Source organism: Caretta caretta, chromosome 9 (genome assembly GCF_965140235.1).
Source record: "Caretta caretta isolate rCarCar2 chromosome 9, rCarCar1.hap1, whole genome shotgun sequence".
NCBI lineage: Eukaryota > Metazoa > Chordata > Testudines > Cheloniidae > Caretta > Caretta caretta.
The window spans coordinates 26630357-26655823 of record NC_134214.1 but is presented as its reverse complement, the minus strand read 5'-3'; the positions used below and the strand labels follow the sequence as shown (position 1 = coordinate 26655823).

At 43.3% G+C, this 25467-nt stretch overlaps 1 long non-coding RNA gene across 1 annotated transcript in view; it reads left to right on the top strand.

The window, feature by feature from the left end:
* The window catches only part of LOC142073173 (uncharacterized), a 72216-nt gene that overhangs the window by 26698 nt on the left and 20051 nt on the right, over window positions 1–25467 (top strand). Inside the window, exon 2 of the long non-coding RNA XR_012669875.1 lies at window positions 9514–9569. This is a non-coding gene — a long non-coding RNA (uncharacterized LOC142073173). The remainder of the gene's footprint in view (window positions 1–9513; window positions 9570–25467) is intronic.

The window sequence follows — 25467 nt, the reverse complement described above, 5'->3', positions numbered from 1 at the left end:
CCCCTTCACATAATTAGCATTACAAAAGGTGGACTACTTTGTATTTGTCCCCTCTATATTCTCTCTCTCTCTCTCTCTCTCCCCCCACCACTCCCAGCTTGCCATGTGAAAAAAACCCACTCTTTTTGTCATTTCCTTCTTTTTGTTTAACCCAAGTTACCCCTCAAATCTTTTTCCCCCTGCCATGACTTCCCCCAAAGTCTGCCTCCACTTCAACCTCTCCTAATAGTGGTGAGTTGGGTGTGCGTGCATCTGGCAGCATACACTGAATTCTGGGAGGGGAAACAGCAGGTTTGTACTCCTCCGTCATGCATGGGATGAGCTGGAATATCTATCTTCTTCCATCTTTTCACTTCATCTCCGGTTCTGCTGAGGGAAGGAAAGCTGCATCCTCTCGTTTTTGCTCCTCCTGATATTCTGATGCCCCCACCTACAAATTGGGTGTGGGGGGGATGTATTTCCCATCCCGCCTGTATAACTGCATTCACTGTCAATCCAAGTGCTGCTGATAAAGTCCAGGGAAGAGAGGACTCTTAGGCTTGTATGGCATATAGACATTGTCCTTAGAGTGTCTCATGGATAATTAAAGCTGCATCTTGTCTTTTTTTCAAATGCAGATTCAGTTGAATTATTGAAACTGGCAGACAAATTAGGAAGCTACTTAAGCATTCACACTCAACTAGCACATAGACTTCCTAGAACCACAGCAAACATGTAGATTTATTTTGTAGGAAAATCCTTTTGATCTTATTTTTGGAAGAGAAGACTGGACCTTGACCATATTAAATCCAAACTACTGGTTTAATACCCATACAGCTGAAGTCAAGGTACAGCTTGAGTCTATCACTTGAGAAAAGTAATAAGATAGAATGTCCTGGATTCCTGAAGGGACGAAAGATCTACATTTGGGCTATGTATAGGGACTCTGTCAAAACTAGTAGACTCAGAGTTTGACCTCCTGTACCTTTCTTCCTGCATGTGTTTTGCAAAGTTCCTGCAGTTCGTTGTCCCTATATTTGTACTAGATTTCCTTTGAAAAATAATTATACATAAAGAATATTTCATTGTACATACGCATTCTGTTCCTGGGTTAATATCACTCTCATATATAACAGCTGGGCTTGGCACCGTGCGTAGGAAAGAGGCAAGCTTTAGCAGCCACATAACATCTGAATCCGCTGCAGACAACAGCTATAAAATACTTTCTCTTCACTCAAAACATGAGTAGCTTCTACAGCTTTACAGAAGACCCACTGAGCTTTCATGGGCCAGCAGCTATGGAGACAAATATGTGTAGAATCAAGTCCTGTATTGTATCTAGGCAACCAGTAGGTAGAGAGACCTCATATTAGACCCTTTTTAACCCACCCTCCCAACTGCTATAGGTGTGAGAATATAATTTAAACCCGCAAACTAGACCCCTGAGGTGCTGGATGGAAAGGGGAAAAAAATCCACACAGCAATTTGCAAATTTTGCCATATGGGAAAATCCCCTTCCAGGCCCCAAACAAAGTTAAAAGACTGGCCTATTCACTGGCATAGTGCCAGATATAACTCACTAGGTAAGGGTGGGGCTGAAACACTCAAAATGGCCACTGGCCAGCAGCAAAAGCAAATAGAGCACAAAATGGCCACTTGCCAGGAGCTAAAGCAAAGAGAAGCCACCCCACTCCCTGGCAGATGACAGCCAATCAGCCAGCCCCCCAGTGGCTCTGCAGCTGAATCCTCCCCCAGCCTTGCCATTTAGAGTGCAGGGGGAAGGGACGAGGGAATAAGAAAGAAGCACCCTTCCATGTCCCCATATGTACATGCTGCAAGGAGGGGGAGGGGCAACCAAGGGTAGCATGTGTTTCACTACCCCATCCATTCTTATTTGGGATCTCTCCCCGACATACATCTGGAAGTGGGGGGGGGGGAGGAGGAGGAGTGTCCCTGTTGTCTCTGGACTCATCCAAGACACATGCCAGCTAGTGAGGGAAGCATTCTTTTCTGAGCGCAGTGGTCAGGAATGCTTACCTTGGCAATCCTTACACTGCTATCCACAGATGCGCACACTCATTCTGAGGATGGCCACTTCTATAAGAACCTGGATGGATGGATAGGTGGAAAGATGGGACTAGGATAGGAATCCTGAACTATCTCTTCATGCTTTAGGATCCAAAGGTGAACACCTAGCTGAACAATGTGGGGAATCTCTGTTAGGAGTTTTCTGCCCGCCTATGGGTTTTTTTCTGCAGGAGGGGATGCTCCAGCCCATAGCATCTGGGGGACTACTATAAACAAATTAGAATATACATACAAGGATGAATAATACAAACCCTTTTTAGGTTGTCAGTGTTTCCATAACCAACCTGTATTGTATTGACTTCACCAAACTCTCTAGCTGGGGAGTACATCATGGCTTGCGGTCTACACTTACAGCATTTACACATGAACTAGCCCTATCTGATCATACAGTCTATCTGCCTCCCACCAGAGGTGTGATTCCTGCACTACAGGTGTTAGTGTGTGTACCAGGCTAATATTAAATATCCTAAGAGATGGGGCTTTTCTCTCATCCCTTCGGAAATTTTCCATACCTAGATACATCTCACGATGAGGGTGCTTTTCTTGATGTTCAGTTTAAATCATCCTTTTCATAATTTCAGTTGATTGCTCCTATTTAGAAGTTCTTGACCTGCACTACCCTGTGTAACTCCTCTCACTCCTCGGTTTTACTCTCTTTAAATATTAGTAGACTCATCATTCTGTCCCTTCCTCCTCCCCTCCCCTCCCCTCCCCCACTTACTCACTCCTAAGCCAAGCTAGACACATTTAGCTCTCTTTATCACTCCTCATACTGCAAATCAATCCCTTCAGCCTTTTTGACGATTAATTGATCTCCCAAGATTTATCAATATCCTTCAGGTTAATGGTAGTGCCCACAAATGAACATAATATTCCAACTGCAGTTGCAGAGGGCTAAATTGGATCATATAGGCACAGCTGTGAGTTGAGGACAGAAGTGAAAGTAAGCTGGTCCGAGGCGGTACGGCGTACCGGCAAGGGCCGGTACACTGGACCGGACCAGCTTCCCCAGGCAGGCAATTTAAAGGGCCCGGGGCTCCCTGCCGTGGCAGGAACCCTGGGCCCTTTAAATTGCCCCTGACCCCTGGAGCTCCCAGCCACCTCTGCAGCTGATAGCTCCGGGGATGATTTAAAGGCCCTGGGGGTCTCTCAGCTAAAGCCAGAGCCCTGGCACCTTTTAAATCTTGATTTAAAGGCCCCGCCTCTTCTGGTTGAGGCCACAGCCCTGCTCAGGATTCCAGAGTATGGGTAAGTCCTTTAAGTTACTTTCACCCCTGGTTGAGGACAGCATAGAGCTGCCTGACTTTGGGGGAAGCACATAGGAGGCTGAACAACCACTACTAGACCTCTATGTGGGGTGCACTTTATGCTCCTCTGTACCTGGCCAACTTTCCTGAATGGCGCATCATAGAATATCAGGGTTGGAAGGGACCCCTGAAGGACATCTAGTCCAACCCCCTGCTCGAAGCAGGACCAATTCCCAGTTAAATCATCCCAGCCAGGGCTTTGTCAAGCCTGACCTTAAAAACCTCTAAGGAAGGAGATTCTACCACCTCTGTAGGTAACGCATTCCAGTGTTTCACCACCCTCTTAGTGAAAAAGTTTTTCCTAATATCCAATCTAAACCTCCCCCACTGCAACTTGGGACCATTACTCCTCGTTCTGTCATCTGCTACCATTGAGAACAGTCTAGAGCCATCCTCTTTGGAACCCCCTTTCAGGTAGTTGAAAGCAGCTATCAAATCCCCCCTCATTCTTCTCTTCTGCAGGCTAAACAATCCCAGCTCCCTCAGCCTCTCCTCATAAGTCATGTGTTCCAGACCCCTAATCATTTTTGTTGCCCTTCGCTGGACTCTCTCCAATTTATCCACATCCTTCTTGTAGTGTGGGGCCCAAAACTGGACACAGTACTCCAGATGAGGCCTCACCAATGTCGAATAGAGGGGAACGATCACGTCCCTCGATCTGCTCGCTATGCCCCTACTTATACATCCCAAAATGCCATTGGCCTTCTTGGCAACAAGGGCACACTGCTGACTCATATCCAGCTTCTCGTCCACTGTCACCCCTAGGTCCTTTTCCGCAGAACTGCTGCCTAGCCATTCGGTCCCTAGTCTGTAGCGGTGCATTGGATTCTTCCATCCTAAGTGCAGGACCCTGCACTTATCCTTATTGAACCTCATCAGATTTCTTTTGGCCCAATCCTCCAATTTGTCTAGGTCCTTCTGTACCCTATCCCTCCCCTCCAGCGTATCTACCACTCCTCCCAGTTTAGTATCATCCGCAAATTTGCTGAGAGTGCAATCCACACCATCCTCCAGATCATTTATGAAGATATTGAACAAAACCGGCCCCAGGACCGACCCTTGGGGCACTCCACTTGATACCGGCTGCCAACTAGACATGGAGCCATTGATCACTACCCGTTGAGCCCGACAATCTAGCCAGCTTTCTACCCACCTTATAGTGCATTCATCCAGCCCATACTTCCTTAATTTGCTGACAAGAATACTGTGGGAGACCGTGTCAAAAGCTTTGCTAAAGTCAAGAAACAATACATCCACTGCTTTCCCTTCATCCACAGAACCAGTAATCTCATCATAAAAGGCGATTAGATTAGTCAGGCATGACCTTCCCTTGGTGAATCCATGCTGGCTGTTCCTAATCACCTTCCTCTCATGCAAGTGCTTCAGGATTGATTCTTTGAGGACCTGCTCCATGATTTTTCCAGGGACTGAGGTGAGGCTGACTGGCCTGTAGTTCCCAGGATCCTCCTTCTTCCCTTTTTTAAAGATTGGCACTACATTAGCCTTTTTCCAGTCATCCGGGACTTCCCCGGTTCGCCACGAGTTTTCAAAGATAATGGCCAATGGCTCTGCAATCACAGCCGCCAATTCCTTCAGCACTCTCGGATGCAACTCGTCCGGCCCCATGGACTTATGCATGTCCAGCTTTTCTAAATAGTCCCTAACCACCTCTATCTCCACAGAGGGCTGGCCATCTCTTCCCCATTTTGTGATGCCCAGCGCAGCAGTCTGGGAGCTGACCTTGTTAGTGAAGACAGAGGTAAAAAAAGCATTGAGTACATTAGCTTTTTCCACATCCTCTGTCACTAGGTTGCCTCCCTCATTCAGTAAGGGGCCCACACTTTCCTTGGCTTTCTTCTTGTTGCCAACATACCTGAAGAAACTCTTCTTGTTACTCTTGACATCTCTTGCTAGCTGCAGCTCCAGGTGCGATTTGGCCCTCCTGATATCATTCCTACATGCCCGAGCAATATTTTTATACTCTTCCCTGGTCATATGTCCAACCTTCCACTTCTTGTAAGCTTCTTTTTTATGTTTAAGATCCGCTAGGATTTCACTATTAAGCCAAGCTGGTCGCCTGCCATATTTACTATTCTTTCGACTCATCGGGATGGTTTGTCCCTGTAACCTCATCAGGAATAACAGAACCATAACCTTGCTGTGTTCTCACCTCCTTGGGATGCTAGGTACCCTGGATATTAAATCAGGTGCAGCCTTTACCTGCAGGGAAAAGAGGTGGGGCCTAAACCCTGTCACACTGGGACTTCCCACACCCACTTCCTGCCCTTAACTTAGTGGGAAAGCTAGCACATATTCACCATGTCATTAGCTTCCCTGACAACTCATCTACACTCAGGGAGGAACGGAAGCCCCTGCCGGGGGGTGGTGGAAAATCAGGAACCAGGGAATGTCTACACTGTAACTACAGGTGTGATTGCACTCAGGCAGGTGTACTCGCACCAGCTTTAATCTAGCTCTAGTGCAGCTACAACTAGCAGTGACAACACAGCAGCACAGACTTCAGGGTGGGCTACGCAATCCCACCAGGGATCCTGGGTTTATATTTGCTTTGGGAGCCTGGGCAGGCTAGCAATGTCTTCACTGCTATTTTTAGCAAAGCTAGTTAGAGGAAAGCTAGCACAGGGATGCTAGTCTGGCCTATGGCCCGACTTCCGACTGCAGTGTAGACATCTCGCCCTACTCCTGGGGCCCTGCAGCATCTTTCCTCTGGCTAGATTGTAGTGTTACGCTCCAGCACACACTAATTTAGAAAGCAATGGTCTCTGAGGTCTGCAAATTCTAATATTTCCTAATTACCCCATTACCCGCTCTGTATTTTACACTATTCCTAATTTTTACTGTCTTGATCCCAAGTTATTCACATCTCTTCTTTCTCTTCTTTCTTTATTTTAAAAGAGTTCCGTACCTCATCTGTTTTTCAGTTATTAATTTCATCTTCATCTTCGTTTGGTAGATGACCTACCTTCTCACTAGCACTCTCCTTCCTCTTCAGGCCTTGGCTAGCATTCTGTATTTTTTTCAAATTGCACTTAGGTGGCTCAAGGGAGCTGGACCCTGGCAGTAATTCTCCAGAAGAGAACTTGCTGCTAGTGTCAAGTAGTGGAACCATCTTCTGGGCCTGCCACCTCTCCTCACCCTAATGGTGGACAGGAGGGGTGTGGTGGGGATGTAGCCAGTTTTCTATGGGTGGCAGGGCCCTAAAGGACCATGTGACAATGGTATAAGTTAGAACAGCCCCTATGCTGCACTAACTCAGGATGGGGTCAGGCCAGCACAGAATCAATGACCTCCAGTGGTGTAAGTGGAATCCATCTCTTACTGGTACGGGGGTGGGGGAGCAGCTTATGGAGGGGTATGTGACCTCCTCATGTGACTCCTCCCTGCTCGCAGCCTGGGGTCCCCATGCTCTCCCCATCCCCTCCCCATGATCCACCCTACCCTTATCTAGGGAGGGGGGGCTCTGTCCTCCTCCTGCTGCACCGGAGACTTTGGAACCGCAGCGGTGAAAGGTGCAGAATGCCCACAGCTCCACCGGTATGGCTCTAGCACCCTGGAGGACAGGGCTGGGGGCGGTACAGAGCTCTCCCGGGAACCACAGTGGAGAAAGGAGCAGAACGCTGGCAGCTCCTCCAGAATGGCTGTACCGCCCCCAACCCCGTCCTCCGGCGAGGCTGCTTTACAGATGGAGGAGGCCTGTGTGGAAGGACTGGGGGCGGTACAGCTTCACTGGAGGAGCTGCTGGCATGGGGCTGCCTGGCAGCTCCACGTTCTGCTCCTCCTGTGTCTTTCCAGTATGCCCTACCAGCTGGTACGGCATACCGGACCGGACCACCCTACTTCCACTGCTGGTGACTGCGAACAGTTTCCCTGACAGTCCCCAACTTCTGCTGCATGAAGCTGAGCTCAGATACTGAGAAGAACTGAGCCCAATGAGTTCTTACCTACATTTTATCGCTCTGCAGCTCCAGCACCCTTGTTTCTATAAAGCATTCGCTCATGTGCTCTGTGCCACAGTGGCAGCAATATAAACATGTTCACCTTTCCCCAATAGGAATGGCATTTGGTCTGAGCTCAGGTTTGGCTGTCTTCATCTAAGGTGCTGAGCCTCAAAAAGATGGTTGATGCCATAAATCAGCATTAACAAGGAGGAGGATCTCTTGCCTTCCTCAGTAGGAATCCCCCTTATTTTTAAGGCTGCCTGTACCCAACCACATGTTCCGCTCAAGTGCGACTCAAGTTTTCCCGCTTCTCACTTTTTCTGTCCGAGGTTACCTGAGAAACAGGGTGACCTGCATGGACAATGGGGTGGTGGGCCTTTTTTCCACTCAGTCTGAGCGTGTACCTACAGAAACAGATAGGGAATGGTGGTAATGCCTCATTAATACTTCTACTCATTGGCCTCAGGTTTGGGAAGGGTTTTTCTATGAGTAAGATTTAGAATTTGTCAGGGTCAAAGAATTTTTGGTGTTGGTTTTCAAGAGATGACACTGATATGTAGGGCCCTACCAAATTCATGGTCCATTTTGGTCAATTTCATGGCCAGAAGGTTTTTAAATGGGTCAATTTCACGATTTCAGATGTTTACATCTGAAATTTCAGTGTTGTAACCATGGGGGTTCTGAACCAAAACGGGATGGTGAGGGGCTTGTATGGGGTAGCAGTTGTATGGGGTAGCAGGATTGCCACCCTCACTTCTGTGCTGCCTTCAGAGCTGTGTGCTGAAGACAGCAGCACAGAGCTTCCCGCAGCAGGAGGAGGCTCCCAGAGGTAGAGCTGAGTCTGATCTCCCCAAGCTACTGGGAGTGCCCCAGCCAGGGGCTCCTAGATGCTAGTCCTGGCTGGCTGGGGAGGGACAAGACTTGCTCTTCTCCTGCACGGCTGCTCTTGTGGTGAGATCAGATACCTGTACTGGCTGCAGGAAGCTCCAGGGCTGGGCAGCAACCACAGAGCTTCCTGCAACTGGAGGAGGTTCCCAGAGGTGGGTCCAACTTCCCCCATGCTACCGGGAGTGCCCAACCCAGGGGCTCCTAGCTGCTAGACCCAGCCAGTGGCAGATTGGCCAGGGCCTCTGCGTTAATGTGCCTACCCCCCTTCCCCCCCTGGAAAAATGGGTGCCCTGAGCCACCCTCAATTCTGTGCAACCCCTGGAAGTGGGTCTGATCTCCCCACTGAGAGCAGCCACGCAGGGGAAGGACAACTTCTGTCCCTCCCCAGCCTGGCCCGGACTACTAGTTAGGAGCCCCTGGCTGGGACTCTCCCAGCAGCAGGGGGAAATCAAATTTCACGGGAAAGGGCTTATTTCACAGTCTGTGACACATTTTTCACAGCTGTGAAATTGGTAGTGCCCTAATGATATCCAATGAGCAGTTTCCCTCATGTGTTTTCATTAAATTTATATGATGCATCTATTTGTAAAGGGGAGGGGTGTTTTCATTCACAAGAATGTTTTATGCAAGCAGTTTTAAGTGAAATGGATGTATTTTTTTCTTATACCAATTCAGTGTAGAGGGCACCCAAAGGTGAAATCACTGCTTGTTTGTTGCAAAATAACAGCATTAAGGAAGATATAATTAGTTAGTGTTGAGCAGACATAAATTTGTCCATAATTGAAGGCTAGTTCACTGTATCTTCCTTTTAATGAGTGCATGAATATTTGCTTTGTTTCTTGACAGGATATTATGCAAATGTATTACAAGACTCCTACCTTCCAAAATCTATTTTGGTTCTGATGTTATTGTCGCTTATCTGAAGCTAAGGAATGAGATGGAATGTATATCTGCTATGAACAGCATTATGTGAATTGTTAATTGGTGAGGCTTAGTGCTAATTTGGCTGGGCACTATGTGCCAGGTAATTTTTTAAGTAGTTGTCTATTCTTTTTATTACAGCCTTGTTGACGGTAGAGTTATAACTCAAACAACACTAATATTAAAACTCAAGTTTTGGGAAATGGCTTTCTTGCTGCCCAAGGGATAAACTACAGTAGTAGCATCTTCTAGCCAAAATTCGGCACATTAGTTAGAAGGGTTTGCTCTTCTTAAGGTTTAATTAAAAGCCCGTTGCAAAGCAAATAAAGAGGCTTAGTGGTGTGAATCTCTTTCCACTTCTTCATTCGCAGCTAACAGCTGTACAGAAGCAGCAAACGAATATCTGGACCTCAGTTCTGCAGTTCAGGTATGGAACCTTCACTATTCTTCCCTGGGGAATCTGATAACCTGAATTTTGGCTAACTGTTCAGGGCTAAAGGAGGTAACATCTTTGATTTTTTTAATGACATAAGACTCTAGCCCTTTGTTGTGGTGAGTGAATGTTTTGTTATGGTGATTTTTTTTTTTTTTGTTAAAAATCATAGGTTATTCAGAGTCTCTCTTCAAGACTGACTTTTTTGGGGCCTTTGAACAACAGTAGCTGTGGGTCTTTTGTGTTCTGAGAGAGCAAAACATAAAAATCCTTGACTCTGAGGAGGGTGGTACTTATAGTACTAGGCTGACACAGCCTCCCTTCCAGCATCTAGCTGACTCCGACAAACCACTCTGGCCTCTAGGCAAAGCTCAATAGTATGGAAAGAAGCATGGTCATAACCATACAGCTAAGGGTGGCCTAGAATTCCTCCTTACCTGTAAGGGGTTAAGAAGCTCAAATAACCTGGTTGGCACCAGACCAAAAGGACCAATGGGGAAAGAAGATACTTTCAAATCTTGTGGGGGGCGGAGAAGGCTTTTTTGTGTGTGTTTTCTTGGGAAGCAGAGAAGCATCGGGTCAGAAAACTCCTTCTCCTATAAACCATTCTAAAAGTCTCCCATATTAAAAATATTGTAAGTAAAAGCCAGGCAAGGCGTCTTAGATTATCTTTTGTTTTGCTTGTGAATTTTTCCTTTGCTGGAGGGAGGTTTATTCCTGTTTTTTTGTCACTTTGAAACTAAGCCTAGAGGGAGTTCTGCTGTGTTTTTGAATCTTTTGTTACCCTGTAAAGTTATTTTCCATCCTGATTTTACAGAGGTGATTTTTACAGGTTTTTTTTTTTAAATAAAATCCTTCTTTTAAGAACCTGACTGATTTCTCTATTGTCCTAAGACCCAGGGGTTTGGGTCTGTGATCACTTCATAACCAATTGGTTAGGATATTATCCTCAAGCCTCCCCAGGAAAGGGGGTGTAAGGGTTTGGGGGGATATTTTGGGGGAATAGGAACTCCAAGTGGTCCTTTCCCTGATTCTTGGTTAAATCACTTGGTGGTGGCAGCGTACCATCCAAGGGCAAAGAATTTGCGCCTTGGGGAAGTTTTAACCTAAGCTGGTAGAAATAAGCTTAGGGAGTCTTTCATGCAGGTCCCCACATCTGCACCCTAGAGTTCAGAGTGGGGAGGGAACCCTGACAGTCTAGTGTACTAAGAACAGCAATGCAAGACCGAAACTTCACTGTTCTAATCCTGGCTCTGACATTGACTTCCTCTGTGGTCATGTCACTTAAACTTTTTTTCCTAGATATAAAGAGAGAGGACAAAGAATGTAGGCCATATTTACAGGATGGAGGTCTCAATCCTGGGGAGCAGAGACTCTGAAAAGGATTTGGGGGTTGTGGTGGATAATCAGCTGAACATGAGCACCCAATACAATGCTGTGGCCCAAAGAGCCCATCTGATCCTGGAATGTAAAAATGGGGAATCTTAAATTGGAGTAGTGTTTTTACCACTGTATTTTGACACTGGTACAACCATTGCTGAGATACTGTGTCCAGTTCTGGTGCCCATAGTTCAAGAAGGGTGTTGATAAATTGGAGTGGGTTCAGAGAAGAGCCACAAGAGTGACTTAAAGGATTAGCAAACATGCTTTAGAGTGATAGACTCAAAGAGCTCGGTCTATTTAACTGAACAAAGAGAAGATTAAAGAGTGACTTGATTACAGTCTATAAGTATCTACATGGGGTACAAATATTTAAAAACGGGCTCTACACTCTGGCACAAAGAGGTATATACATGATCCAATGACTGGAAGTGGAAGCTTGACAAATTGACTGGAAATTAAAGTGTACATTTTTAACAGTGAGAGTAATTAATGAGTTGAACAATTTAGCCAGGATGGTGGTGGATTCTTCAGCACTAAGAATTTTAAATTGACTGGATGTTTTTCTAACAGATCTTCTCTAGGAATTATTTTGGGATGTTCTATGGCCTGTGTTATACAGAGACCAGGAGAGATGATCACAGTGGTCCCTTCTGGCTTGGGAATAACAATTCGAACTGGTCATAAAATGTTTTACCCCATAGAAAATGCGGTGTTTCTGGCAAAAAAACAAAACCTGGAGAAGTCAGAAATGCTGCTCCACTGTCTCATTGGAACTGTAGTTTGGGTACTTCATGTTCCCATTTTCCTCTCTAGGTCAGGTGCCATAGTGGGGTTACATTTTCATGATGCACTGTGGTCTCCAAAGCACCATTCACCAAGTCCTGTTACTTCCAAGCACAAAGTCCACAGCGACACCCTTCGAAACTTTCCTGTTAGCTGCCGCTGTTTGCAGCTCTTGAGTTTGCCTAGTAAGAGACTTTTTATACCAAGTCTACCAGTTTAGTTAAATTTAAGCTTTGTTTAGCTCAGCTCCACTGCCCACCACAAGGAAGCGATTAACCATGCTGAGACTTCAAAGAGTGGGGCTGATTAAAGCTCCAGGAGAGAAGTGGGAGTAACAGAGAGATTTGGTGGGGGATGTAGGAGACCATGGAATTCAGAAGGGGAATAAAAATGGGAATGAAGGAAGAAAAGGGAGCAAGGGGGAAGCGAATATGTAAAATGGGAGAGAAAAAGAAGCAGATCATAGAGTTTTCCGTTAATCTAATAAGAAAATGAGGAAAAGCTATTCTGCTTAATAGAGAAACAAGAACAGTTGATAGAATTGGGGTGAAAGTAAAAAAATGGTCTGAAGAGGGATAGAATGGGGCACTATGGGAAAAGGGGATTAAGAAATGGAAGGGGAGAATGAGAATAATACATTCAACAGTTAGACTTGTGAATATGATGCATTTATGTCCCTGTATTTTATTCAGTTTCCATAGCAGATATCCTCACTCTTTGTAAGGTTGGAGAAGAGGGATGGACTGGCTACTTTCAGCTGTTGTGCTACATAATACTGCTGGCTATTCCAGATTTTAGAGTTAAAAATTAGAGACAAGGCAGAGAACAGAACCTAAAATACATAAACCTCATGACCTGGGGTCTGTGCATGGATAACAATTTTAAAAAAATCGATTATTCTAATTAGCAAGGAGCCTGTTAAATGATCTGTTCCCAATGAAATATCAGTCTGGGCTATTGTAAGTGTCTCAAAGATGCAGATAGTCTTTATAGGATTTGGATACACTTTAAGGAAGATGGGGCAAAACCCATATGCCTTTCATAGTTTTCTATATTCTTTCATCTTTGGCTACCCTATTTCAGCTCAAGGCTCACGTTTCAGGCTGGTTTGAATGCATGAATATAAATCAGTGCAAACAGCTTCCTGCACTCAGTTAACAAACCTATATTCTCACACTCAACAAAGCGATGCATGTGCACTATGATAGACAGCAAAGCACAAACAGGTTAACTAGTAAGTAAACAGGTGTTTTGTTGCTGCTCTTGCAATTTGATTGAGAGATCTAGCGATTAGATATTTTTCTTAATGTCCCAGCTGCTGGAGGCAGGTGATTGTGGGAGAAGCTCAGTGTTCAAAAATAAAATTTAAAATAAAAGTTAGTTTCAAGCCCTCATAGTTGCAGAGAAAAGCTGAAAATGTGACCTGAGTGCATCCTATAGGCTCAGAACCCAGAAAGCAAATTAAAAGAGCCAAATTGTTGTATGTATTTATTTTTTAGAAACTTATGCTTGGGGTTGGTAATACTATTGCTTCTTTGTTACATTTCTCATGCTGAATATATCTGGTTTTGGGATGGGAGAACCAGTTCAGATCCAACAGACCCCTTCCTTATTACCTCACTCACTGAAGGCTGCTCAGCTGTATGTTGTCTGCCAATTGCCCAAAGGGGCTGAATCAGAAGCTGGACACAACCCTCTTTTCTGCCACCCTTCTCCCTGCATGAACACCTGGGATGGGGTTAGTATAGGAGCCATTACACTGGAGGAATACTTACAGTGAGATGGATGATCCTCTGGCTGGCTATGCTAGTGTTAGTGTTGCTTTGCATGAGCTGCATTGCACAAATTGGCTGCAGGGCAGCCCAGGATCTGGGCCATAGAGTCTAATTATTGGTACCTGTATACTGTGGTGATGGAAGCTATACAAATGTGATAGACACTAAAGAATATACGCTGACTTGCAGCAGGATGGCCTCATGGCTATAAAAGTGGCCTGTAAACCAGGAAATACGGGTTTTATCCCAGCTCTACCACATGCTTCCTGGGTGATGCTGAGCAAACCCTTTAACCTCTGTGTGTCCTACTTCTGTGACAGAGGGTTGCAAGGCCTAATCCTTCATGTTGGAAAAGCAGTTTGAGATCTTGGAGCATGGCAATGTTTTACTTGTTGGGAAGAGCTGATAATTATTTCTGCCGAGAATAAGTTAAGCAAAGCAGTTCAACGAGATGCTTCCTCTCCATTTCTGGATTCAGAGCATCTGCTTTCATTCATCTATTCAATCCTGTGGGCCCCTTGGTGTAACACAACTTCTGCTGATTGCCAGACAACCTTAAAATAATTGGTGGGCATGCACAGAAACCGCAGCACTGACTCAGAGCTGGCTGTTTCCCTATCTAATGGACAACTCTCACATCTGTAGTATCTTTCAACAACTACCCTATATACTTATCAAGGGCCAGGTGACTGACAAGATAGACCATAGCTTGGCATACTAATTCACATCCACACAGACGACGCATAACTCAATTCTGATATCAGGAAGATTTTCCTCTTCACTAGACATCGGAAGAAGTATGCTGACCTCAGGAGTGGCTGTTCAGCTGCCTTGCTCTTTCTTTCAAGTCTGTCTCATTTAATTCATTACCATTAATTACTTGAAAGGAATGGCAAAATATACCATATTGTGTGGCCTTTTGCCTATGCCAATTTGTCACTGGGAAAAAGCTAAAACACAGGATAAAGAGATTTTTTTACTAGGTTTGTTATACTGGGGCACAGATTATGGGTTGTTAAATTCCCGGCTACCTCCAGATTGCCAGTAGCAGCAGTTGACAAGATTGTGGGCTTACTCTCCATACACTTTGCTATGCTTTGCAAGAAAGATGAAATTTTTTCCTTTGGAAGTGGATCTTTGCTACCATTATATATGAGTTTGTCGCTCTGGGACTAGACTATTGCAACACAATACATATGAGACTACAGCATAGAGCCATTCAGAAGGTTTGGCTACTGCAGAAGATGGTTCCCTTCTTACTATATTGTCCTTCACACAAAGATCATACTACCTAGGTGCTTAAAGATCTGCACTGCCTGTCAGATTAATTTGTATGCTGAATGTAAGCTGTTGGCTTTGGTGGTCCTAAGTGATTTGGACTGTGGTGACTGGAGAGCCTTCCTTTCTCCCTGTGTGACACTGTAGCAGTTGAGATCAGAGGCATTCAAGCTACTAGCCATTTGGCTTAAAAGAAAGGTCCTAATTCTCTCCCTGAATGATAGGAGTACTGTCATAGGCTCTGGAACTTGTTCCCTGCCTTTGGTCCAACAGAGCCAAATTTGCTGAACTCAGGGCATGTTGCAAGCTACATTGTTTTCTCAGGGTTTTCTGGAAGGCCTGGGTTAAGGGACTTGGGATAGCCCATCGTGGGGTTTTCATTTTACTATTTATGATGAAGTCTTCAAGTCATATTGGCAAAAAGAAAAGGAATCCTTGTGGCACCTTAGAGACTAACAAATTTATTTGAGCATAAGCTTTCGTGAGCTACAGCTCACTTCATCGGATGCATATAGGTTATTTGTGATACCAGTCTGAGTGAGAGAGGATATTTTAGTAAGACTGGCTGTTGTGGAACTTGTGGTACGCCTCTGCAAGAACTGAATGGAGGCCCCTTCAAATACACCTGGATAACTTAAGCAAATTAAATCTAACTCTGAATTGCTTCACGTTTGTTAGCTTGCTTACCAGCCTTACCAGACATCTAAAATATTAGCTGACATCAAAATCCTCTGTCAAACATTTTGATTTATTTAGGGAGATTTGACATTTGTAATTAATTTAGTAACTCAAATCAAGGGACTCATTGGTACTGCATGTGGATGCTAATTTCCCCCAGCTGAGCCTTTCTTCTTGCACCTTTTATTATCTTCCCTAGGACACCAGATCCTGCAGGATATGATAAGTCTCAATAAAAGCCATGGGAGTTGCTCAGAGCCTGAAGGGAAAGTAATGTGATTAGGCCTGTCTTTATTTTAATACCTGGGTATGACTGTTTTTTAGTATCCATGTCACCCATCTTTCTTTCCTCTACATACACACACAGACACCTTTATATAGATAAATCTCTACAGGCTCTAATTTTGCCTTTACAGTTTATTTCTGATGAAGGGTGAATGGGCACTAAATGGGATTGTATTTCATTTCCAGCCCACATGCGAACAAATCATTCCCTGCTTTGTTCCGTGAATTTTCTGGGGCTGCTTTTCTGGACATCCTTTTTCCCTGAAGGGTAGAGAAGCAGTTGGCTGATATATATATATATTTTTTTGGACTGATTGTGGTGGAAGAAGCACAAAGTATCTCTTTGATATGTTGGCAGATTCATCTGTTACGGTGTCCATAGGAGAGTACTGATTTTCTCTGGCTCAATACTGAGAACTCAAGTGGACTTAAGATAGATTCTCATTTTCTTAGCTAGAACACAGCTTCAGAAGACTCCCAAGTGCACAAGTGTTAATGGCATGAAATGTCTGGTACATAACTTCTGGGAAGGGTTTTAAAAGATCTAACCAGCAATCATTCATTTCTAGGCCAGTATAAGTTATCCATGTTTTTCCAAACTGTCTCAGGCTGTCATGTCACACTCTATAAATATGGTCTCAAAGCATGAAATGCTTTCATTGGGGCTGGGAAATCACTAATATGTCTATTTTTATCATTTTATCAGTAATAGGAAAAAATCTTGCTTCTAAAATGAATGTGTGAAATGTCTTTTATTCAGTGGTGGAAATGGGATGCCTTCCAGTAATCTAGCAGTTTCCTCTTGCCTTTTTGTAATGCTATCCAGTATGTGACTGAAAAATGAAATATCTTTCTACTGTATGATCATCTTTTATTTTTCTTCTAAAAAGGAAAGAAAATAAAAGACAGCAGGTGCTGCTGATTGAGGTGCTAGCCTTTTATCTTTGGAGATAATTGCATTTACTTTAAGGCATGTGTAAATATTTGTTGGATTTCAATGTTTGAAACCCTAGTGAATCAACGTCATAAAACATGGTTAAAAAACGGCTTAAGGAAGCTACCTTCGCTGAGCAGATTACGAAGCTCCCTGGCTTTAGCTGTTTCTCTACATGTACATAGCAGTGTTCTAACAGATGTCAGAGTCTTAGGTTTTCACTTCTGCCAAATCTACTTTGTAGAATGTAACTGGAACCACCTTGATTGGACTCAGACTTCTCTGAATATTGCAGAAGCTCAGTCAGGTCAACACAGACTCTGATCTGAATATGTTCTTTCAAGACGATCAAAGCAGTTGTAAGAGCTGGATGTTATATGGCTGTATAAAGCATATACACCCAGATGATGGAAGCATTCCTGGATTCTATTCAAGATACTGCTTATCATAACACGTACATCGTAAGTTAGGGCATATATGTCCCATTCTCCATACTGAATCCCTAGTTCAATTTCTTCCCCTCCTAACTCAATGTTCCTGCCAGTTTACTAATGATCTGATGCAATCCACACTAAAATCAATGGGAATTTTCCCACTAACTTCAAAAGGATTAGGCTCCAAATGCAGAAAACTCAGTTTATTAATGTGTATATCATGAACTATGGGCAAGCTGCAACAAAAGAGCCAACTGCCTTTCAGTCACACACATTTCTTTTCCTGCATGCTGGAAAACACATTGATTAAGTATACTGAATTACAAATAGTAAGGCTGTAAGCTCGGCAGTTCCACAGACTGGCCAGGCTCCTCCCATAACTGGGAGCATAACTTTGTAGGGACATGAGATCTTTGGCTGAGGCAGCAAATGAAATCTACTCCTGTAAATTATGTAACCTGGGGCACTGCTCTAATTAAATAAAGTCTAATTCATAACTGCTCTAATTAAATAAAGTTTAGGAAATATATCGTGAATTGTTTTTGATTTCTTTAATAACTGTTGTACCTGAAATGAAATATTTTTAGAACAGACTGGGTTTTCCTCTGCTGAATCCCTAGAGATATTTATTATTAATGATGGGTTTGAGCCACAAAATATGTATTTGGACTCAAACATTCCTAGTTTGAGAGTGTTTAGATATGAGATTTTGGTTCCCACCCATTTTTAATTGCTATATTCTTTTTCATTTAAAAAAATGGGAAAGCAGAATGTGTGAATTGGTTATAGTTATTCGATTTTAATTTTTCATTACAAAGTTTCCAGTGTCAATTTGGGACACAGTTCAGGGAAAAAAAAAAAGGGACATTGAGAAAACATGCCTCCTTTTGGTCAGGCTCAATGCTGCCTTTAATGCTGCCTTAGATACAGCAGCCTTAGAAATACCTCAGACAGATACCATGGGCATTAGTGCAGTGACCAGTGGACAGTAGCAGCAGTGTTAGGATTCCCTGGGATGCCTGTAACGAAAGATTACCACTTCAAAAGTTATTTTTCCTCCATTGGTACCTGCTGTTAATTGATTTAACTTGTTAGACTGACCTCCCATTTGGTAAAGCAACCCCCACCCCCCATCCTTTCATGTATTTATACCTGCTCCTGTATTTTCACTCCATACATCCAATGAAGTGGGTTCTAGTCCACGAAAGCTTTATGCCCAAATAAATTTGTTAGTCTCTAAGGTGCCACAAGGACTCCTTGTTGTTTTTACAAAACAGGACATGCAGGAAGAATGGTCCAGTGGTTAGGATACAAGCCTAGACATAGGAGACTTGGAATCAGTTCCGTGCTATGCCAAAAAGTTCCTATGTAACCTCTGTCAAGTCACTTAGCCTCTGTGTACCTCAGTGCTGTATCTGTAAAATGAGGATAATATTTCCTTACCTCACAGAGGTGTTGTGATAAATATAATACAGGTTATGAAGTACTTTGAGATCTACTGATGAAAAGTGCTATACAAGATAGGTATTAATACTATTATAAAACCTGCAGAAAGCTCTGTAAATATTCACAAAATTTCAGTTTCATTGCAAGAATGAATTCAGAAATGTCTTCCAGCTTTCATCTTCACAGTGCCTTGGCAAGATGCTGTAATACGTGTGTCCAACACAGGTTTTGTTAATTTCCTCATAAACTTAACAAAGTGCATTCCATGCTTTACATGTTCAAAGTTATTTCCCTAATTGAGCTTTAACATGCATTGCACGTATTCCATTACACTTACACTGCTTTATTTTGAAATAACCACATGTAATTGCAGACATTACCATTGTTGGCAAGTGATACCATAGCAGATATTGTTTAAGCCACACTTTCACATACTTGACAATTTCTGCAATGAGTGTGTTGATACTAATAAAATAAGCAACTCAAATTTGAGTTGATTGTTTCAGATTACTAGTATAGTTCATGCAAATATTTGGATACTCAATGCTCCTTAGTAAGTGTAACCACAATAGGAAATTGTATAAGATAAGTGTTATCTACATACAGAATTCTATTGACTATTTTAGTTACTATCGCTTTGTTGTTATGGTTTATACGGATATTACATCCAAAAAAATTATGTTAAAAGAATGTTAAGGTTGAATCAAATACTCAAAAGTTAGGAAATGCCAGAACTAAGGTAGCTCCTGTAATCTTAATTGATCTGTTGTGCATATTCATTATGATCACAGTCTTTAATCACACAATTCCACAGAATTTTTCCCCAGAAGCCGCTGGCAGCCAGAAGTAGCAATTGTCCAGTTCAGCCTCTGCAGTCCTAGGCTGGAGTATGCTGAGGTCAGATGGAATCTTTAAGGAATGTTACTGCCAAACTCTAACAAGTCTCTTCTGAACATGTGCAAACAGATTTTTTTTTGTTTTTTGTTTTGTTAGACTTATAACTTGGCCAAGTTTAGGTGGAGTTTCACAGGATTAGCAAAAGGACAATTGTCCCTGTCCCCCCCCATCTTAAATCCTTTGCTCCAAAAGCACAGAGATGGTAAAGTCTCTCAATGAAAAGGTTATAAGAATATTTTTAACATGGGGGCGATGTATTTTCCCCTAATCCCATTCTTCAAAACAGCTGAAATTTTTAAACTGAAATGTGGCTTTTGTTTTGTATTCCTGAGGCAGATTTAAAAAACATGTTGCATAGAAAATTTCAGTCTGACTGGGCAAAGTTTGGCAAAGTCATAAGCAACTGAAAATTGGGTCTTATAATGGGAAGTGTTGAGCAACCTTAATTATAAGTAGTGCTACCAGCACCATCTATTCCATAAAACTTCCTTTAAACAACATGCTGCTGTCCAGTTATGGCTATCATGAGGTGTTCAGAATAAAAGCTGGTGCAGAGCTGGTATCCTGAGCTCTGAGTGGGATTTTTCCTCCAGGGAGTGCAAGGGTTGGTGCAGCCTTCTGTCTTCTCTGAGGTCAGCTCTGATGTTTGGTATAAAGAAAGAGACAGACTCATGCTCCTGTCTCCTCCTGCTCCTCTCTGGAATAATTTTTGTCCCTAGGGGTGTGCACAGAGGGAGTGGTCCTTATACCTACCCAAGTACAGGAGCCTGGTTCTTGCATAGACTGCTCAGCGTGACAGGGAAGTGCTTCCAAGTGCTGGATACTCCCTTGTTCCAACACTAGGGTTAGGGACAATCCCATGTAATAGGTGCATGGTGCCATGTGGATAAGAGATGTGCTCTGGCCTCAACACACAGCATGGCTGCCTCTAGCCCACTCATGATCACAATGTGTTCTCGAGAGGGTATGGCTAAAAGGAGCAGTTACAGAGCAGGGCATTATTTGCTGTGGGACAGAGGGGCAGTTGTCCTTCCCAATCCTTGGTTCCCTCTGCCCCCCGAGCCAGACTTTTCATAGCTCTTCGCTAGCTGGTGCTGCACCGTCTCCTCTGAGCCAGTGGGGCTGACCAGACTAGGGTTCCGAATCACTGCATTGTCAGTGCCTCTCCCCACTGGATGATAGGAAGCAGCAGTGGCAGCCTGGGCTGGAGTTTAGCATGGAGTGAGTTGGGCCATGATCCCTCTCCCAGGCTAGCCGTCACTGAGATGGCCTCTCCCCAGCCCACTTCTCCCCCCACACCCTGGGTGAGGACTGATGTGCCACATCATCACCTCCCCTCCAGAATATGAGTGGCCCGCTAACCCTCCCACAAGTAGCCACAGCCTCAGTGTGCAAGTGGAAGCAGGGAATTTGTCCCCTTCTCCCTGAATTTTTCTAAAATGGCACCTGGGCATGGAGCCATAGACCAGCTGCCCTACATGGCAGGTTCCTCCCTGACTGGTATTACATAAACCAGGAAAAAAACAAACCCTGTTGAGATTAACGATGTTCAAGGCTCTCGTAACCCGGCCAGCTCACAATGTTTAGTAGTGATCACGTCACTTTTTAATGTCATGCAGCAGTAAGACACAGTGTTTCACCCCGTGATTGTAGCACGTGGCATAGGGAATGGAAAGAAGAGGCATTTGAGGGAATTGGCTCATAAATGAGTGCTCTATGAGGTTCCACTCAAAGGCGGAACAGCCAGATGCCACCTTTTGCAAAGGAAAGGCAGCTGCATTCCAGTTAAAGCTGCTCAGAAAAACTACAGTCGGTGGACCCACGTTCTGTCAGAACAAGGGGTTTCATCAAAATGCTTTGCAAAACTGGGTCAGTTTCAACAGAATGTTGTTTCGGGGGGGGAAAAGCAAAAATTGCAACCTTTTTTTTAATGAAATGTTGAAATTTTTCATTTTGAGATGACTTTTTGTTTAAAAAATTTGCATTACATATTGCTACCTCTTTTTGGCTCAAGCAGCTAAGTCAAAGTTCAGAGTCTTGCTGGTGGTTGCAGTTGGGAGTAGAAACTGATGATGGAATCAGGTATTTTCTTTGACCCAACCTGGTCAGAACAATATCCAGGGGAACCCTCCACCTCCCATGGTGCTAGTTTCTGGGCAGAGTCTATCAGGCCTTGTTTTAGTTGTGGGTGCTTAACTGACTTTTACTACTACCTTAAGTGAAGGATGTATTCACACATCAGTTTCAATGAGGTTTTAACTGAACCCATAACAAGACTTAATCCAGCTCATAACACTATAATATAAAACAATTTATAAATAGTCGGAAGAGAAAAAAAGATGTGGGTTTGTTTTTTTTTCAGATTTTTCCTTCACAAAGTGTTTTATCATGTGGTGGTTTTGTTCCAAGTCAGAATGAAGCCATATTTCAAAATTCTTTGCCACATGGAACTTCAGCCACACAGCTCTGTTTAACCACTGAATGAAGGCAGCTGTAGGGGCACCAAGAGCCATAACCACAGTTCACCAGCCATGTTGAGCTAGGAAGTCTGAACATGTTCTGAGCCCTAGCACTGCCCATAGTTGGGTCTGACTGGAGAGCTGCAGGATTCTCAATGTCACCATGACTCTCCAGCCTATGCAAGGCCTTGAGGTCATGCTCCACCTTTCCAATGATGGGGCCAGCCCCTTCTCAGAATGGGAAGCATGGAGGGATTCTCCACTGCAGATGAGCCACAGCTTGATTTTTTTCCATCGAATTTCCCCACCTATGTTTTTTTTAATTAATAGTATGTGCACAATATGCTCTGCACCAGGCAACATACAAGTGATGGCAGTCCCTGCCCCAAAGAATTTGCAGTCTCATAAAGAAACTGAGAATATGGGATGCACTGAGAATTTAGAGGGTTTTGTTTATTTACTTTTAATGTATCGTTTCCTGTTGGCATTCTAGGAGAAATAAGTTTTAAGGAAGGACTCCACTATGCATAGAAGGCTGGCTTTCAAAATGAGGCGGTGGAGGAAGGCATATGTATTAGAAAACTACAAATTATGGGGTTTTAAGTTTTTGCTATGGAGTTGGATTAAAGGAATGCATGGGTTCAATATACATATTTATCTATTTGCATGGAGGCATTTGAGTGTAAATTCCTATAAATTAAAACAAATCTGCACTCCATAAAGAGTGAGTAATCAGCTTTAATTTACCTTTCTTACTAATAGGAACAACACTATCCTCTAGCAAAGTAATTTCTCAAAACTTCACTACCTCTATTGTAAGATGTAGCGTCAAATTCAGACCTGCTGTAGGGAGAGGCAGAAAGTAGATAGCTGGAGAGGCTGTGCCTACTGTCTTGTTTCACGTGCAGAACAGCAGGGTACAAACTAGCTCTTACTTTTCATTCAATCCTTATGTACGTGCGTGTGTGTGCATGTTCATGTGCACATACATGATTAAAAAAACACCCCAAAATAAACACACTCTAACTGATGGCAAAACACAGCCTGGAGTGTAGAGTCAACATTTCAAAACATTATACACACACACACACAGAGTACACACAGGCTAAGTGTGCAACTTACTCTCAGTGGAAAGAATCCACTCGTACGAGATGCTCTATTGAAGTCAATGGAACTACTCGTCTGGGTAAGCGTATTCCAAAGTGGGCAAAGGTTACACAGTCTAGTAGCCTATGCTGTATAGCCAGCATTTCAGAGATGACAGGCTCATGTCTCAGCTTGGCCTAGCATATAACTTAACAGGTACATTTTCTGTCATGAAAGAAGTAAAGTTTCTTTTCAGATGTAGTTATTTGCTTCCCTTCGGGTGTCCAAAATGATCAAAACATTAACATACGTGCCAAGTTTGCTACTTTCTGATTCATGGGAAGGTAAATTGGGCAATTCTCTCTGTTTCTCAGCAATGTAATCTCTTTCTCTTTCTGCCTTGTTTTAAGGATACCAAATCATAACCCAGGCAGTGGGCTGTTAGTTTGCAAACACATGTCAGTGCCTAACAGATGCAAACAAAAGCAACAACCTTTCACCATAAATGCCAAGTAAAGAGTAAAGTACAAACACTCAGAAGCCATAAACTCTCACTAACCCACTCTCTTTGTCCGTACTTTGACTAGTTCTGATTTGTCCTGTTACGGTGGATTCCTACATACATACACTCCTGGAAGGCATCTCACTGATCCATGAGATTACTCACATGAATAAATGTTGCAGAACTAGGCCTCTAACTCTCTGTCATATCTGTTTAAAGCAGCAATCTATTAAAATCTCCCACTATGTGGTAATAAGTGCCTCTTGGGGCGTGAAGTTCTGAGTGCCATTCAACACTTCATGGGATAGGACTCTAGAAGAGTGTCTGTGCTTCTTCAGCTTTAGTTCCAACCTTGTTTTCTTTTTGCTCTCTGCTGCATTTAAAATGATCCTGCCTCACTTCCTATCAACTAGCTGGTGACAGTAATAAAGGTCTCTCTCCTTGATGCAACCACAAAGAAAAACTCATAGCACAGAGGGGAGACCTTTCTGGTGCAAAGCAGAGGACATCAATTAGACTGCAGTACACAGCTTTTTGTTTGGAGGAAATTTCTATTATGAGATTCTACCTACTACGAGAAAACCCAGGAGCAGCGATCATCAGTCCAAAAGACCTTGTCTTGCAGAAAGCAAAGAGTTATACTTAAGCAGAGAAAAAATTCCTTGACCTGTATAGCTTACATCATAAGTTCCCTTTAACAGGTATATACAGCCTTCCTAAATCCTCAAGAAACCCACCCCAGTTGCCCCACTTTGACCGAAAGAATGGTGTTGGGGTTCAAACACTGGCCTGTTGAGTGAGGAGAACTGTATTCTATTCCTAGATTAGCCACAAATGTAGGGCTCAGTCCTGCTCCCACTGAAGTTAAATTAATGGTACACTTCCATTGATTTCAGTGGGAGCCGTACTGGACCACTACTCTGTGTCCTTGGGTAGTCAGTAAGGTATTTCAAATTGGGCACCCAAAATCAGAGACCACATTTGAAAATGTTGACTTTAATCTTTCTGCAACTCAATATTTCTTTCTGTAAAATGGGCAACATACTCACCTGAATTTCCAGGGGTGTGTGGGGACTTATTTCATTAATATCTGTAAAGGGCTTTGAGAACTACAAAAGAAAGTCACTGCAGAATGCCAGATATTCTTATTGAACTGGGATACTATGGTGATGGGCACAAAGATCATCTTACAATGCATTTACTGTAGTTAAAATGGAATGAATAACTTGTATTAAAATAGTAGCACTGCATGATGTGATTATAGTGTAAATAGTTTCCTGTTTGCCTCTTATGGTAACATCTGCTGCATTTTAAGTCAAAAGTGAGGAATTTGTGAAACTATTACTAGAAGACGGTATTTCTGACAAAAGCACACTTTCTTCAAGTGAAAATTGTTGTTTGGCATATTGATTGTGCATGAAATATGCTTAATCCTCCACCTTCTCCAACCAAAGTGTAAAGTGTAAAGACCTTGCTCTTATGGGACAATAGCTGTTTAATTTGATATCATGCACAAAATCACTTAGATGAAGTTTTGCTCCTTTACATAGTGTCTTGACACCATTTTATGGGAATGTTCTGGTGGCCTGTAATGGGTAGTCACTGCCGTGCCTCAGAAATCTTAAACTATCGGAGATTAGCGGACATAGGCTGAATGTGGGCAAGCCAACAAGGCACAGTTCTTACAAAAATATACTGCAATTTTATGGTTCAGTCATTTCCAGGAATGAGGCTAGGACAAAACACATGTGGCGACCTTTTCTTCAGAAAGCCCTGGCACACTCATGCTATGAAGCAGGGACAATTGGGCAAGAGGTGAGGGTGGCCTCTATGTCAAGGATGTGCTTTTTGCCATCCCAGGAAACCTTAATTCTGCATTTCCTAACTTTTGAATGCTTAACTTTGCTCCCTTAACCTTAATAATGTTTTTTTAAAGTGTGTGTGTGTGTGTG